Raw genomic sequence first — 18730 nt, 5'->3', positions numbered from 1 at the left:
TATTATCATACTTCGTTTCCATTGGCTTACAAGGATTATAAATTTTCACTTATGTGATCTTTACCAAAGACAAACATTCCATACATTATTGTAAGCACTAGAATCATTCATAGGAACCCTTTTGTTTTATTCTGTTATTCTCAGGGACTGTACAGCACTGGTTGAGGTGAGGATTCAGCATGTAACATTTTGCGAGATATTTAGAAACCACTCTATGAGATGTTAAAGAGCATACAATTCTAAGGGGAATCAAAAATTTATCTGATCAAAATCGGTTTTGAAATGACTGAGGTATCTAAAAGCAAGGTAAAACAAAGAGATCCTAATAAAAGTCATGGCCTGTCAATTCTATTAGGATCGCTTTTTTGGATATCTCAGCCATTTCAAGGCCAATTTTCATCAAATAAACGTCGAATCCTTCTTGAAATTACATGCTCTTTCATATTTCATAAAAGGTTTCTCATTATCTCACCAAAAAATGTTATAAACCTGAATCCTCACTACAACCAGTACTGTACAATCCCTTTTAAACTTTGTTTGAGGCATTTTAACATCTTTCTCCACTGTAAGGTTTCACATGGTCATATTTCTACACAATATCAGAGACATGTGCATCACGTAGAACCATTCAATTAATATTTTGATCCTTTAAACGTCTAGAACCACTGCCTGACAATGCCCTTAAGTGCTGATAGGTCTTAATCATGTACTAGTAGTAGGCTCCGTCGTCGCACGATTGCTGGGAGCGTGCAGGAACCAACCTCGTCCCCTGCCAGCCTCAGAGTCAGACGCCCTGACCTGCCAAAGACACACACACATACACACACACACACACACACACGCAGCTCGCAGCTATACCGTACCCACGTATACACGCACGCTTGCTAGAAATTAGATTTGCCAGCGAGCAACTCTGACCTCATTGCAACTTTGGCAGGCAATAACGAGAAAGAGAAGACTGATGTCATATTTACGGCTCTCTCTCCCTCTCTCTCCCTTTCTTTCTATCTCTCTCACTCCCCTGTCTGGCTACAATCCAGAAAAGTGCATGTCTAGCCAACGGCCATGCACGAGATTGGCTCGTGTTTTTATTTATTCATTTTTTTTTCCAATTACGCAATAAAACAGTGCTCATGTACTACTTGCAGCGGATCCTGTAAAGGCCACACACAGACTGTTTCGTCACCAAGAAAGTAACTTTTAATACTATCATCAGTTCCATACAGTGGACTAACATGATAACTAAATCCTCGGGACCGACAGTTTTCCTTTGTTATATCAAAATTTCGTTATAAACCTAACACATAAATAATAAAAAACATAGAGCATAAAATCTTGTTGCCTGAAATTTTACTTTGTTGGAACCGGAATTTCGTTATAACTGGAAATTTCGTTATAACCATGTTCATTATAATGGGAGTGCACGGTATTTGTGTTATAGTGTTATTCACCAAAGCATCATCATCCATGTAGTTTCTTTAGGATTTATTTCTTCTGAGGCTCCTGTCTAACAATAAGATACACAAATTACTGTATTTTATCCCTTCATTAATGTCACATTTAACCCATGCTCTAAAGTAACAACACCTATCAAGGAATTTTAAAAAAAGGTTGTAAACCGAGAATATGCCTTTGAATCTGCATGAATATTTGACTACTATAGTAGTCATTTGGGAGCTTCTGTTTTGCCATCTTTCAAGTTAAAAAAAAAAGAATCTCTAAAAAATCCATTATTCTGTCTCCTTCTTGATAACTTTTCCCTTGTTTACATTCCTCGATAGAACAAGAACCCTTCTTGCCTTCCAGGCCAGTTTTGGCCCGTATCATTGTGCACTGAATTGATGTTCCGACAGTCAGTCTAATCCTGCTCAAAGGCTGAAAATCAGATCAAAGAATCACAACCCACAACATCAAATACACCCATACTCATTGTCGAACAACAGCTTCTTTTTTTCTTTCTTTCTTTTAGGCAACAACTTCATTGAAAATAGTTGGTGCGAAAATGGTTGGTGCGAAATTTGGCTCTAGCCTTCGCTTTCAGCTGTTCCATTCATAGCCTAACGAGGACAGCACATGCTCTCAGCAGCACCACAGGGTAGACAAGAAATGCAAGAGTATTGAGGTAAGGCTAACTCCTCCTCCTCTTCCCTTCCCCCCAACAACAACTAAAACAGTAAAAGAGAGAGAGGGTAAAAAAGGAGAGATCTCCTCCTGGGTTGATCATCAGAGCTTTAAAGTCATTGTGAAGCAAATTCACACAAAATTTGTCGTAATGGAACTTTATTACCTGAAATTCGATTGGCAGATGAGGTGCAAAAACAACATAGATGCACAGGAATGCCAACCTCTACCTGTGACTTGAGTGGATAAGCAAATAAACACACACGACTTTACACAAAAAGGAATGCAAACAGAAAGAAAGAAAAAAAGAACAGCATTAAAGTTAACCTTGTGACATTGAACTCGGTCTGCAAAGTGACTCTGAGTGACATCATTCTTGCCTGGCAGTTATTAATCAAGGAAGGGGCACAAGACGGGTAAACATTTTGAAAGAGGAGTAAAATCTAACAGGTATGCTTCCTGTGAGTAGGGAAGATTGGCACAAAAAGAAAAAAAAAAGGAATGAAAAAGATTTTTACAAACAAATGAAAAAAAAAAAAACTATGTAAAGATGATGAACACATGACTTCAATTCAACAACTCTGAGCTGGTAGTCTTTGTCACAGACCTTCTTGCTATGAAATAGTTGCATGTGAAGTGATTATACCACGTTCAAGATTGACCCGGTCAAGCCACCGGCCTGAGTGCACTGAAGACTTGTCCCAATTCCAGAATTTTCACATTTGAGTCACTGAATTCAGCTACCAGTGATTGGTGGCAAAAATATACGAATCAGTAGAGCTCTATTCAAAGAAACTGATGCATCTTCTAAGGAGCGAGTTCATGATGTCATACCCTCACAATTTCAGAAAAATTTGGAAAAATTGTTATTTTTAGCAAATACAAGTGAAAGCATGTTCTTATACCAAGATATATCATATATTTGTTCTTTTTCATTTTGGGTGATATTAAATAAAGTTTCACATTTACACAGCTGTAATATGAGATTTTTGTCATTTCTGTATATGAAAATGAATAAGAAATTGTGAGAGCATGACATTGTCAACTTGCTCATTTGAATATTCAAAAGGACTGGACAAGAAATATTTTCTGAAAAAATATGAAATTTCAAAATGTCAGATCTTCCTCATTTCTCATCCGATTTTTGTCATTTATTGTATCGTTCTGTAGGGAATATTTTTCTCTTTCTTTTTTGACGTCTATTCGTTTTTGGGGTGGATTTTTTTTCTTTAATAATGGACCATTACATAATCACGCTTGGCTTTCAGCATGCTTCGTTCGCCAAATTTTGTCGTAGCTGATAAAAGCACGAGAGCCTTTGAAAGAGGCTACTGGGTCGGAAGCTGGCGCGTCAAAGAGAGTTCGGAGAGCGTCGTCGATGCATCAATGAAGATGACACATTCTGGGGACAGTGATGACTGGAATGGGGACAACTGCTCACGCACTAACACTGGTGCACTGCAGTGGTTTTATTCTTCTACTGCTTCTGGGCCGACAACACACGGATGAAAATCTCATGTCGTATTTTATACAACTTTCAAAGACTGACTTGCATTCTTTGCGCTGTCGAATGAAAGCAGACACTTCAGGTTTTAAAATATATATGTTATCCTTCTTGAGGAACAGACAATAAATGTGTTAGTAATCAACAACTTTCCTCTGGCTCTTCAAAGTGGTCCTTTTGATTATAAAGTTTTTAAAATCATTTCTGGTCAAATGCAATCAATGACTATAAAGCATATCACTTGAAAAACCCCAAAACAGCTCAAAACAAAAACAAAAACAAAAACAAAACAACGTCGGAACAAAAATGGATTTCTAACCAGAATGAAATATAGCACAACATTCTGTCGTCTTCAGAGCATTTGTTGTAGAACTAGAATAGTTTCTCCACTGGGGAAACTGCAGTTGTCCAGTCTAGTTCCATCATGACATAGGAGCCTACATTGTTTCCCAGCTGTGCCATACACAATGTGATCCAACTTACACTGAATGAAAGAAAAAAACCAAACAAAACAATTGTGGACAGTGCCTACAAGCTTTTGTGTACACTGAATTTATTTGTATCTCCACCTCTTGGATTCTTCCAATGGCAGTGAAGCGCGAGTAAAAATTGAGGCAAACAGGCTCACCCATATTGACGCTCATTCATCCGATATTTAAAAAAAAATGCCAGAAGCTGGTAGAAAAAAAAACAGGCAGATCTGTCAGATGACTTTTATGAAATGGATTGCTCGCAAGGGTCTACAAGAACGAGACTAACCTCATCCCTGGAGTCAAGTGGAGAAAACCAGATTGCAAGTTTTTAACAAGGGTGTAAAAGAGGAGAAGATGATTAGGGGAGACAGGACTAGATAACCATTTGATGGGCTGACCTTCTCCCATTCCTCTTCTCAGGGAGGCGGGCAGCAATATGTGCCATGGTCAGTTTATTGCTGGGCCAGGAAAAATAAACTCTGCGGTCCTGGCTAAGAGCTTATTATGGTGCAATGCTAGACTGGTGTACAGGGAAGACCACTCAGTGCCTACCAAATAGCAAGGAGCATCAGACAAATAACCATGTCTGGTGTCCATTCACCCAGGCTGCCTGACAGATTTGTACAATTACTGGGTCAAAATGGGATTCACTCAAAGTTTAAAACTGGTCTTGACTGTGACGGCCATCATGACAGCAGAATAGTCCGTGAAAATCTGTGCAAAATCACGCAAAATGACTTGACATTGCTGAAGCCTTCACTAATTAATACACATTATTATCAACACTATCATACTATCATCATTACTACTTATTTGAAATTCCTCCTTTATATCGAGTCAACGTGCTAATTTAGACCCCTGAGTCACAAGACTATGCCAATACTTTCCACATATACTAAATCCACTTTGCTTACATTGTACAAGAGGATACTTTTTTGGGAGAAGACCTTTTTTTCTATAGTTCAATGTACACAAGTACACAAATAAGCCACACTCACACAGAGGAGTTATGGCCAGAGTTTACTTTAAAAAAAATCAAGTGGGACTGATTTTCTGAAAAAGAAATGAAAACAGCGAAATACAATAATGCTGTGTTGTATGTGAATATTTCAAAGATATGTCACATATGTGACTACAGAGGAAATGTCCATGAGTCCATAGGATGCCATGTTTGTGGATGTATTTCCAAGAAAGTACATTTACACATAGACTATTTTGACTGAAGAAAGGCATACATGAGCTGGGTATTGCATCCTTGTAGATAGGAAGTACATGAAGGACAACATGTATCAGGAAACTTAACTAAGACCACAAACCTAGAGCGATCTGCCATATCTATACACAAATCAATAACTATGAATGCCCTAATACATTGTTCCATGTGAATATAGAGATGCTGTGGACTGCTTTTGATAAATCAACATCCACCATTTTCACCAATATGGTTAGGGCCCACATTGACTGTACGCCACCACAAATTTGCCAACTATGGGCATTTTCAGACCCACCAAGTTATTGTATAGGCTTCTCTAATACAGTTATACAAACTGATATAGGACCATTCAAACACATCCATGTATATGATAATCGTGTGGCAGCAATCAGACTTCCTGCACTGTCATATTTCATGGAAAGCGCATGAATATGTGGGCCTACTACAAGTTTTTCCCTTGTGCAGTACGAATTTTGTGCAGGCTTTACGCATTGTGTTTGTATGTTGCGTGGGATTCACCCAGTAGCATTGGAATGAAGTTCTGCGTATTTATCTTAAATACAGATGTATGAGCATTCAGACACCAATATACATTGTATGAATATATGACAACGATATAAATTGATGCTATTCATATGATGTATGGATTCACATACCATATCATATACGGCTGTTCAGACACATAAAAATATTCCATATATCCACATATATGAAAGCTCTCTATTCTGAAAGGGGGTATGTCATGATCAGCAAGATACAACTCCATGAAATTCATGAAGTTTCTCTGGAAACCCCCCCCCCCTTAAAAAAACAAAGCAGGCGCAGAGGTACTATCCCACACTACATTAACTAAAATGTGAAATTGTGATAATATCTTTTACTGCTAATCATGGGTGGTCACTGCAAGCCTGGTCTCTCCTAGCCTTTCTCTCTATAGCCCTTTTTACACTTGTGTTTCTTAACCCCATACTTTCTCTGACCCAGGACTATCGTTAGTCCCGTACCAATTTTTTTCAGCTTTTTTACACTCGCCAATAAGTCCCGTACTAAGCTCTTGTCTGGGGCTAAGTAGAAAATTGACCTTTTTACACTCGTATTTCTTAGTCCGGTACTTTCCAAACCACATGAATATTCATGATTACGCTGTGCACTGTACACGTACACGCACCCACCGGCAGCACTTGATTATCTCGTTTCTGATTGGTCAGTGGGGGTCGGACTTCGTCTGCGTTGCTTAGCCCAGGATTATTTTTTCGTTCTGTTTACACTCGCTTGCTTGGCACCGCAATTGCGGTGCTAACCCTGCTATTTTGCAGGGCCAGATAGTACGGGACTATCGGTGGGGCTAGCCCACTTTGGCAAAAACAAGTGTAAACAGAAAGTGGGCTAAGGAAAGTCCAGTACCAACTGTGGGGCTAAGGCCCCCCCCCCCCCCCCCCCCCCCTTAGCCCCACCGTTGGTACGGGACTAAGCAAAAACTTGCAAGTGTAAAAAGCCCTTATGTCTCTCTGGGCATACAAGGGTTAATGGCTCATAATATGGGGGGGGGGGGTGGGTCATAAATAAAGGATGACTTTTGAGGTGGTGTTGCCTAAACATGCCCTGAACTTGGATCCAGAATGACAGACTGAGTCGTAAATCAAATGATATTGGCAAGCCCACTCAAAGGAAGTCCAATGGTTTTGATAGAAAGCAACCATCTTGATGGGTTGTTGATTGAGAAAAGGGATAGGCAGGCTTCTTTTTGTCAGAGTGTACGTGTGTGTGGGGTGGGGATGGGGGTGGGAGAGGAACTATTTCATCCAATCGAGTTAACTTTAAAAGTTAGATAAAGGCTACATTTTTAGAGATGCTGCTTGATGTGAAATAACATTGCAGTCTGTGATAATGACTTCTTTGTCCACCTTCATGTCCCCAAAAGAATGGAACACTATGGAAAGCCAAAGTGGCAAAGTGAGAATATATGTACAACAGCATGATTGTCAAAATAGTGACAGTCAATGTCACTGGAACAAGTTATCGAAGAGAGCTGGAATGCATTTGAAATAAGAATATAAAAGAACAGCTCAATGCAAATTTTGGTGAAATCATACTTGCTATTACATGAAATATAATGGTATGCAATACGCAATGTTTTGAACCTTGAAGAGAGCTTTCTCGGTATTCAAAGCATCACATTGTCTACTATTATAATACTCGAAGTTGTTGTTGTTGTCGCGGCCTTATGTATTTCCTGTTTTATTCCGGCGTTGCTGGTTTCTCTATCTCCTCCCGAGCCGTCGGCTCCGGGCAGCTGCGACCGGTGCCATCGGCCGCAGGAGAGTATCCTGCATCGAATGGCGTGGGTTTCGTCCCCGCTCCGCCTCCGTGTCGACGTCGAGGACGAAAAGAAAAATTAATTAGATAGATGCATAATGCATTTTTGTGCGTGACGACAGAGCAGAGAGTTTTAATATTCACCGATCCTGGCTGGACTCCTGCTTTCTCGACCGTCCATCTTTTAGCTTGCAGAGACAGTGGGGGATACTAAAGATAATGGATGCAGCGAAATCTCTGACATCTTCCGGCGGACGCGCACGCACACACACACACAATGTACCTCACAGAACTCTACACACTCTTTGCACTGTGTGTAGAGTTCTGTGACGTACCTTTGCCTCCGCCTGTTACGTGTATGTATTGACGACGGTTACACGATCAAAGCACTACATCTGCGTGCGCGTGACATGGACTACAAGGGCATTTACGTACAGTTCGCCATTGGCGTCCCCAAATGAAAACAACGAACGTTGTTACTTAATTGTACTGTATTTTACACAACTGTACTATGCAGCTCAACGTCATTTAGTTTGCTCGCCGTTTGCTCTCAAATCGGGTATCATTGTACGCAGACTGTTTAGGACGGCTAAATATATTTGCCGATCATGCCCTTCCATATCAGATTACACGCGCAGCTATGTCCATTCGTCTACTGCGCAGAGCTAGCTGCTGTAACATACATATTCATAGGATGAGCGGACGTAGGGGAAAACCTCGCTTTGACGACCGCCTATTTTTAAAATTACAAGTGGAAATAAAATGTGTGGTTCTTACCACTTCTATGGTCTATCAAACCAAGTTTTGGTGATAAATTAAAAAAAAAGAGGGAGCAAATGAAGACGAATATAATTACATTCTTCTTTCTCCCATAACATGGGAAAATATTGAAGAAAAAAATACGATTTCGTGAGACTCTACTCCCACGGGTGCCTATTAAACCTGATGACTATGATCTCCCCCTCCCCAAATAACAATGATGATAATATGATAATTATAATAATAATAACAATAATAAGAGCAAATTATAGGCCTAATATTAATTATGATAATGTACAGTCTGAAGCAGATGAACAGATGGTTCTATGATATATCAAGCCAAGTTTTGGTGACTAAAAACAAAGAGGGAGTAAATAAAGACGAAAATATTTTATTTTTCTCTCATGACGTGGGGAAAAGAAGAAGAAAAAAACAAAACGAGGCCTTGAGACCAGCCCGCGAGTGCCTGCACGGATGCAAGAGCAGGGGGTACTTGATATCAGAGTCATAGTGTTAATATCTCCCCGTTTCGACGGGAACAATCTGTGGGCAGAACTTTCAGGGAATCTCATTTGAGTTTATGGTAATTTTCCCTGAATGTTTTTTTTTTTTTTTTTGCCCTGCGGAGGTGGAAATGTGTGTGTGCGTGGGGGGGGGGGGGGGGGGGGGAGGGGTGAGGGAAAACAAGACAACTGTTGGACTTCAACGGGTGCAAATAACCCCTCGAAACTCAAGTTCTATAATAGAATCAAGTAGTGGCGGGAATGATCCCTACCAATGGACAGATAGTCGGGCACATACTACAAAAATGGAATATTAAATTTCTGGGAAGGGCGGTCATTTAGAAGACAGCACAATTAACGAAAGAATGAGAAAACTTTTCTTTTTATTTCTTCAATAAAAATGTGCAAAATCGTACTATGAGAAAAAAATAAAACCCCTCAGACCCGTGGATTTCCACGGGTGCTGCTAGTACTTTACTAATCGCATAGTGCCTGTACATTTGAATCGGATATGTCTCTTATTTCACGCTATTAAAGTGAAAAAATACAAAATACCATGACTGCAGTTCTGACAGTAACACAGATATTGCAATATTTTCCTTTTAACGATGAACCTAGGCATGCAAGAAATATTCAAATGCATGATTTTATTTTTCCTGCATAAACAAAGTTCTTCTCAAGTTGCAAAGTTACTTTTCAGCCGTCAGAATGAAAAGAAAATATTACGCCTACACTTAAAGGAACAAGTGACATTGACATGTGGTAGAATGTCAGAATTATAACTTTTATACTTTAAACACTACCTTGAACCATTGAAAATAACATCCCATCAATTGCTAAATGTAAGTCTATGCCAAAATAAACAAATTTCTCTGCAAGGCCTCCTCCAGTGATCTGCAAAGATCGGCTTCTGCCTTCAACTAGCATCCTGAAGAGTAATGCTGCACACGAGGGTGCATGTACATGATGATGAAACAGCTAATAGAAATTTCCAAAATTTGATTACCATTAATTTATGTATACATTTTGCCAGAAGAAAACTATCTAATTGGGTTCCCGGAAAGTTCAGACACATCTGACCTACATGTATGTGATGTAATTTTCATCCAACAACTCCACATGGGATAAACTGAAGTCAATTGGTATACCATACACACAGTACACATGTATTTCTAATTCATACAAATACATGCTTTGACATAACATCAACGTCACAGAAAATTCAGTATCTTTTTCCTCTGCGTTGCCGTTACATCATTGCGCACTGCATACTTTTCATATTACATTCACAATGTGATCTATATGTACACTTGTACACTGTCTTTGTGAAGGTGAAGTAAATTCTATGAAGTTGCATGTACACGATCATGTAGTTACAAAATGTGTTTACTGTTCATATCTTTGAAAAGATTAATTTAAATGTGGGCACCTAAGTACAAGTGTATAAAAAGCAGACAGAGTGAAAGAGAAGAAAAAATAACTTTTTCCTACATTTCAATTTTTTTGTTTCTAAATTTCATGACTGTATTATTCCGATTCCTTTACACAGGATAAATGTCCCTCTGGCAAAATCGTCCCCCTCATGTTTTCTAATTCTTCGACTGTTACACTGACTCACTTTGGTACAGATAAACTGTGCACTGGATACACCTTTAGAACAATGACAGTTATGCATGAATGCAAAGCAAACACGCTACTCTCAAAAAGAGAAAATATTGCCTTGGCCCAGGAAGATGACGCCTCAAACAAAACGATGAGTTTGCAGAGAATAGCAAATAATGCACACAATAAATCACATATAGATCAATGCTGACACAAACACAGATAGCACACACTACAAAACAAAAATCAATTTTCTGTCAACTCCACAGATTACCAGCTGTCTCTAATGGGATGCTGTGTGAGAATTATGATCTCTATGAATAAACACCAACGCTCTTCCTAATGCACTCTCTACTCCCAAGGATGAGGAGAATCGGGCAAAAGAAGTGTAGCCTCTGCCCGCACTGCTGCTTCTGTGTAGTAGCTGGGCACTGTTTGGAGACTTTGAAGGACACCATGGCAATGAACTTTTCCTTTCAATGGTTTCATTTTTGGTTCTACTTTACCTTATCTTGTCATTGTTGTTGTTTTCTCTGAGCTGATGGGCAAGGTGGGGGGGGGGGGGGTTAGGAGGGACTTCGAGATCGATTGGACTCATTTTGGGCCTGGCCGTGAGAGAGAGAGAGAGAGAGGAGTGCAAGATAGTGAGGATGGGTTGAGGCTGGGACACAAGAAACACCTGCTCATCTATCTAAATAGCTGGGAGAAAATTGCATTGCGCTAGTCACACTATGATTTCATTACATTGCTGTCCCCTTCTTCCATCAATCAAGCTCTATTTCTCCTAACATATTTTTTTTTTTCATATTTTGCTAGCTTTTTGGGGGGATCCAGTTTTTGTTTTTCCTTCTTTGTTATTGCAACACATTAATTTTATCCCTACCTTTATATTACCAAGCAAGTGCTCAGATGCAGGAGTCTTACTCAATTCTGTAGCTGGTGTCCAGCTTGCTAAGCGATGAAGGATTTAGAGTCTTAATTCACAGATTTACATTACAGAAAATTGAGAAGTGTAGATAGGAAGAACAGAATTCAAAATAATGTTTCATCCAATGGGAGAAGTGACCTTCTTGTACAAAATCCAAGCAGGGCTGGCCAGGAGAATCATCAAGCACTGCAGCAACTAAGTGGGAAATGTGTAGCTCCTATATGTATGAGTCAATCTATTTCTTCTGCTGGTGCTCTACCCTTCAGCATACTTTGCTCACAATTACTTGTGGAAACAGCAAGAGGGACTCAAGCTTTATTTGTATACTAAGTAAGGGGGAATTTAATGCTCTGCACAGACAGAATCAGTGTTGTGAAATGCTGATCCAAAATTGGGGGGGGGGGGGGAGAAGTGTTTATGCTCAATTTTCTCGAGAGAGAGAGCTGATTTCAAGAAAATGCGCTGCGCATTGGTTCTACAAGCCCCTATTGTAGAGAGTTGCTCGGCGTACGTGATTTTTGTGTTTTGTGGCTTCCCACGTAAACATGATTAGACAGAATCGGCAAAGGGTGATTCACGTTTATTTCCCCCCAGTAAACATGATTAGAGAGAAACGCTGCTTATGGGGTGTTCTGAATCGTCTTTTTGAATTGGCATTCAATATCAAAGTGAGTTGGAACGAATCAGCGCTTTGCACAAATCACGTTTCAAAATGCTGCTTATGGTTCAAAAAAAGTTAAGGATAGAAGCAACCTGATGTGTGTAGTACCTCCTATTCAGACGCATGTCATTTTATACCAAAACTCGATAACGAAATGACGTATAAAGAATCATCGTATAGCCGACAGACCGTTCAGACACTGATTTCGACCGTTCTGGGAAATGTCGTATAGATGTGAAGTTTCCCACTGCCCATGCTGTTATAGTCATGAGTGACAGCTGTGGGATCACCTTTTGTGCGCGCTGCCATTAAGCCCCGCCCAGTTATACCATTCTATGGTCGCTATACATTCAGACGCACCAGGGAGGTGTCACACCTCCCTGGACGCACACTGAATGCTGATTCGTTATCAAGTTCTAGTTCGAAACGATGCTCTGACCGTCGTTTCGCTATACGTCGTTTCGTTAGTCAGTGTTCAGACGAATAAATTCATCGTATAGCTATACCGTTTTGGTATAGCTATACCGTTCTAGTATAATTTTTTTTGCGTCTGAATGCCCTGGTATACTAGCTGGGTAGGATTCAGTGAAGAAGTCCATAAACACCAACAACAACATGATTTACTCCTTGCAGACCATGACAGCAAAAGAAAAGATTCCAGCTGGTGCACTTATCTCTCCCTTATCTTTCTGTCTTGTCTGCAGAGGTCAAATCTGGTATCAAAAGGTCAGTCTCAGGAACCAGTTCAGTTTGGGTGGTTCTTTTTTTGGTTTTGGTTTTGGTTTTGTTTTGTTTTGTTTTGTTTTGTTTTGTTTTGTTTTGTTTTGTTTTGTTTTTGTTTTTGGGGGGGGGGGGGGCGATGGGAGGTAGACTCTCATAAGCCAGTACCAAGGAGCTTCCCATTGCGTGCAGCAGAACATTATAGCTTATTGCAGTGTGAGTGAGGAAGCTCAGGTGTGGTACCAAAAGTTGTAGTTTTCCCAAACTGTATTTCCCTTTCCCACTCGAGCTTCCGCTATCTTCTTCACTACTTCCTGTCATTTCATGTCAGCTAAAACTTTAGACCAAGGGGAAAAAATCATGCAAGGTCATCAGGTGTTTTGCTCCAGAATATTCTATCAATTAAAAACTATGATCTCAGCATGCTTACAGAGCTGCCATCGTAACAAGCCGTGAGGAACACACAACTGGACTTCTGACAGGAAAACACCCATTGGCTACATCTAGCCAAGGGCACGTTAATAGCATCAGTTCTCTGATGTCAACTACCAGTGGCACATGTCAATTACATTGCAAAGAATGTGAACTGAATTTGATCTTGAAAGCGGAAACAAACAGTGGCTCTTCAGTCATCTTTGGCCTAAAACGAACACTAGCTATTGAAAAAACAAAACAAAATCTTGTACAATGCACACCACAGTTGGAAGCAATATTATGTAGTGTATGTAAGTGTTGAATGTTATGTAATTCAAAAGCTGCCCACCATGGCAGAAGTCAAAGGTCAGAGTTTTGATGCAAGTTGTCTGCACTGGTGAGGCATTATGGGTAAAGCTGACACAGGGAGAGTCTCCCAGCAGGAGTGATATTTATAAACCACACTGTACAATCACTAGGATGTGTTTACATGGCATTTTTCTTGATGCATTCATCATTCCTCTACTAGTACTACAATGTTGCTCTATGCACTGCAAAATGTAATTTTGATGATGGTGAGGAAAGAAAAGAGTCAAAACAGTGAAACTGTGAACATGATTCATTGGTTAAGAAACAGTATGTCAATGCTATTGTACACTCAATGAAAGAATGCATGGCTGCAAATTCCACTTACACAAAATGTTACTTACTTAGACACCAGAATGACTGACTTTTTATTTTATAAATATAATTCAAAAGAAATGGACCAAGCATTCATGAGGGCACTGTGATATAGTCCCACAGTGGTTTCATACAGGAATTTTGAAATGTATTTGTGGCAATTACCACCTTTGTGATTTGATAAATCTGATGCTTATGCATCTGCCACATTTCAAATGTCAAAACAAAAAAACAAAATTGGTTCTTAAGGTATGTCAGAAATGGTAATAAATGTTGATCTCGGTCTATTTCTTGATTCAGGATGTGAACGAATATGAATACACGTTGAACCACTATTGAACCTGTATACTAGAGAGCGCATGGGGTATACACCCATGATCTACTTTGCTTGTCAGTTAAATGGCTTTATATCGTCAATCTTCATAATGAAAATGTTTGGGATCATTGCGCTATCTAACAGCATCCTCTTGATTCTCAGTCCATGTGCCTTTAACTTTACCAATACAGTTGAACCTCTCATATCCGGACAAGTCGGGACCGGGGCTCATCCGGATAAGGGATTTGGCCGGATACGGGAGACTCAATGCTTTATACATGTACATGTACTGATGTAGCCCATTGTAGTGCCACATGTAGTAATGTGTATACTGCAACCTTTTCATTGTTACATTTGGGGATGTTTCATGGGGATGTTGAAATGTCTGAAGGTAAGCAATTTGGAAGGAAATTTGATGTAATGTATATTAATCATGTTGGAAGTAATATGTAATTCATGTGTGTTTGGGTATATTTTGTAGGAGTTCTCAAGGAGTTGGGAATCCCCCTTTCCTCCCGTAATTATTAAAAAAAAAAAAAAAAATCAAGGCGAGATTGCGTCCGTATAATAGAGAGATCCGGATAAAGGGAGGCCGGATAAGAGAGGTTCAACTGTATCTAAAAAAAAAAAAAAGGTGTGTGGGGGGGGGGGGGGGGGGGGTTGGATAGAAGAGTAGGGAATTTTGTGCTAAATTTGGTGATTCAGACCCTGGAGGGGACTGATAGGTCAGACTGAGATATCTGGCACTGTTTGAAGTTAAGGTTTTTCCTGAATGATAGCTATTGTTTCAATTCCCTGTGCTCCGAAACAGCATATCACAGACAGGTTATGTTATCTAACAATCACAAGGTTATAAAGTATCTTTACAGGTCCTCTCCACTATTCTCCACAACTTTGACTACAAAATCACTTTCAACTGGGCCATTTCAGCAGCACCTTATTGATATTATAGAAGTGCAATCTCTGTTGGACAGATAAGGACTTCCTCTCCTAGTTATATAATGCAATACCTTGCTGAGTCAAAGCAACATAATCTTAAAAGGAAATGAGCAGGTACATTATAATCAAGGAGCTTCAAGCTCCATGATATAATCAGCATGCGACCCTTTGATTGCGACTTGGCATCTCAAACCAATAATTCAGCGAAGCAAGAGGCTGGTTACATCATACGAAAGCTATACTTATAAATTCTTCTGCCCCAAGAACATGTCAATGACATATTCCAATAGTCTTACATCTGCCCTGCACAAACTATTAAAGTACTTTGCATGACTGTGAGCGACGAAAACCCAGGCAGTATTGGGAACACAGATTAAAATTTGTTTTCAAATGCACGTACTCTGGAGTTGTGGGCAGGTATCTTTGCAATTTGTGCAATGCTCAAGTTGGACCCAGCTAATTCTCTGTGGCTTAGGAGAGGGATCAAGGAAAGGGAATAAGCAGAGAATGGCAATGCATTGTGATGAAAGTAGTACACCTGTGACCTAGAACGAACGCTGACGTCCAACTGTATATGACATCTGTTGAAGCGATCACATGAATCCACCCTACAGCGATAAGATGTTGGCATGAATTCCGTCAGAACCGGAGCAATGTGCATCATGCATACAGAACATTTCATGTTCATGTGCTTTTCTTTTTTTTGTGTGTGATTCATGTCTCCCCTTTAGCTTGAACGTGTAAGACCCTCTGTTCTCTGGAGAACGAAAAGATTTCAGGAAATTGCAAATTACCACAGTCACACCATGATATGGCATTCTCTGCTCAGGCAAGGATGTTTCACACTGACATCAGCAAATATATTTTGTTTTTAGCCACATACCAGGGTCAAAGGTCACACAAAGTTAAAGATAGTGAATACTGGAGATCACACTTGAAGTATGAATGGTCCTACGATATGTGGAAAAGCCTCACAGGGTTACTTTGTATGTGCAGTGAAGGCAAAACTGAAAATTATCGGACTGAAAAAAAAAATACAAGAAGATACCCCTCCCCACCCCTCGAGGGAAAAAATGGAAGTGGTTAAATTTCATTGTAAGACATTTCAGGATGCAAAGAGAAAGAGTCTGATGAATACTGCCAGTAGAAAACTGTAGTAGAATACATTAAAACGGGATAAAACTGTATCACTTTTAATCAACAGGAGGCTGCTCATGTTTACACCCAAAGAATATTATCGAATTCACTAGTCAACAGATAATCATATTGTTAAGATACAGTTGTATCTGTCCACAATAATTTGCTCCTTTCACACGAAAGGTAGTACTGACAAAATGATGACTGATGTACTGTACACAATGTGAATGGCGACGAACAACAATGGCATCAAAATACATCACCCAGATAGCATCTAGAGAGATTGATGTCACTGAGTGCTTGTTCAGTTGAAACTATTGTGGAGCTGATGGCATCCGATAAATAATTTGTTCCATTTCAAAGCACAACGGAGAGGGAAAATTGCAAAGGCCATTGGACATTTACAAGCATCCTTTCAACATAACAAAAGAAAGAAATGAAAGGAAGACCACATTACAAACACCTGGTCATCCTCTGGTAAAATATGAAAAGTATGAAGTGCTAAGCCTCATCAAATTGATCCTTTCAAGCCGTGCTCAAAGCAATGAATGGGACCAGAATAAAAAAAAAACCAATGTGAAACTAAATAGCAATAACAATGAAGGGATTACCAGATTGAGCTGAAAATAGGCATATTTTATCAACACATTCTCTCCGTGACAAAGACCAAATTTCAAAGCAGTAGCATTCTTCTTTTAAAAGGGGAAGAGTGTGTCCAGGGTTTTAAGAAATGAAAATGGGCCATTAAGATGTACCTCATCACACTATTCCACAAAAAGTGTTAAAATGCTGACAAAAACACAATTTCCTATCTGTTTTATTATCCCACACTTTAGAAAATGTAATTGTACAGACGACTTGCTCTTTCAGAAAATATGAAGAACTATAGATTGACAAGGTTGACCTTTTTCATCTACATTGTATTTTCAGTCCTCATGTAAAATCAAGGTCTGCGACTTTTTGTTGGTTTTGTGATGCAAAGTCACAATTATACTGACAAGAGACAATACCTAATAGGTGTGTCCTCATCAGTGTGAAGTTGAAACTAGTGGGATATTTTGTGGTCTGGGAAAATAGTCCGATATTGCGAATGTGTGTCTTCATCAGTTTGAAACAGCCCGCTTGAGGAAATAAGCCCGAAATTTGACGTATGCGCATTGCATCACTCTTTAGTTCGAACAGGGAGGTGGATTCCACCTCCCTGGTTCGAAAGTGGATTTCCCTGCGCAAATCTCCCGTATCACCGTATGCACGATACACAACAGACTGGTACGGACATGTGTTTCGGTACAGTAGATACCAGAATAACTAGTACTTCAGTAACAAGCTTGATCGACTCATGCTCGTCGCGTCGATCTCGATCATGTACACAATACATATGATGAGCTTTCAGGTCTATTTTCTACCATTCTGTTGGTACATTAGTGTGCAAATCGTATCAACATTGACAGTTTACGGAACACCGTATCCGTGATAAGTAGACGGGGCCTTCGCCGGGAAGCAAAATGAAGGGTACAGTTCATAGAATTGTAATCTTTTTGCTTGCATCAGGCAGTGCTCCCCCATAATGTATGGTGGAATCGAGAAATTTTCGGGCAGATGGAGACGCGAACAAATTAGCACGCTATATCCCGAATTAGTGCGCTAGTTCACGTACTAGCCCAAGATTTTTGGGGAAATTTTCCCGATCAAATAGTGCGCTATTTGCATCTTCACCAGCTGTATAGCCCACATGGGCAGAGGATCAGAACTGGGTAGTCACTCTTAGGTCAACGAAATTGTGATCTTGTGACAGCCATGACATGTATTTGTAAACTAGAGAGTTTTTGTCTTGTCTGAAGGCATGCATAAACCAATTGACTTACACCATGGTTACAGCTCCACTATCACTGAGGTCTTCTGTCCATTTTTACATAGCAGAGCTCGGTCAGACCACAAAGTTTCAAAAGACCTTCTTTTTTTCACGTCTGAAAACCCCCTAATGCCTAAATACGGTGTGTGGGCGACACAGAGGTGTAATCTTCTGCACATCCCAGCGGATTTTTGTTGACGTAGATTGCCTCTTCTTGCAGATTAGGGCCAAGCCTTACCACCTGAGTACACAGGCATATACGACACATGCACAGCTGTAGATAAAACGCACAAGTGTGCATCTGTGTAAAAATGGGCCACCTTCATAGACTGGTCCTTTATGACACAATTTGTGGTTTGTTTGAAATTGATTTCAGATTCATACTACCCATGATATAGAGAAAATCAGAATGCAAAAAAAGGGTTGAATATCATGCAGATGTAACACCTCATGACAGAATATCCATCTTACAATTCTGGTTACATTTTGGTTGATCATGGTTGATACATGTATGAAATTTTCATACACTTGTAGGCCGCACAATTTCCTGCACAACACCAAAGCACTTTAAGAAGAAAATTTCAATTTTGA

At 39.8% G+C, this 18730-nt stretch overlaps 1 protein-coding gene across 1 annotated transcript in view; it reads right to left on the bottom strand.

Annotated features, from left to right (window-relative positions):
* The window catches only part of LOC139737855 (chondroitin sulfate synthase 1-like), an 80773-nt gene that overhangs the window by 7821 nt on the left and 54222 nt on the right, over positions 1 to 18730 (bottom strand). The window lies entirely within an intron of this gene.

Source organism: Diadema antillarum, unplaced genomic scaffold, assembly GCF_040938485.1.
Source record: "Diadema antillarum isolate AM-2024a unplaced genomic scaffold, OU_Dant_1.0 seq00000710_RagTag, whole genome shotgun sequence".
NCBI classification, from domain to species: domain Eukaryota; kingdom Metazoa; phylum Echinodermata; class Echinoidea; order Diadematoida; family Diadematidae; genus Diadema; species Diadema antillarum.
Note: the sequence above shows the minus strand (reverse complement) of the source record. Positions and strands in the feature narration are given on the sequence as shown.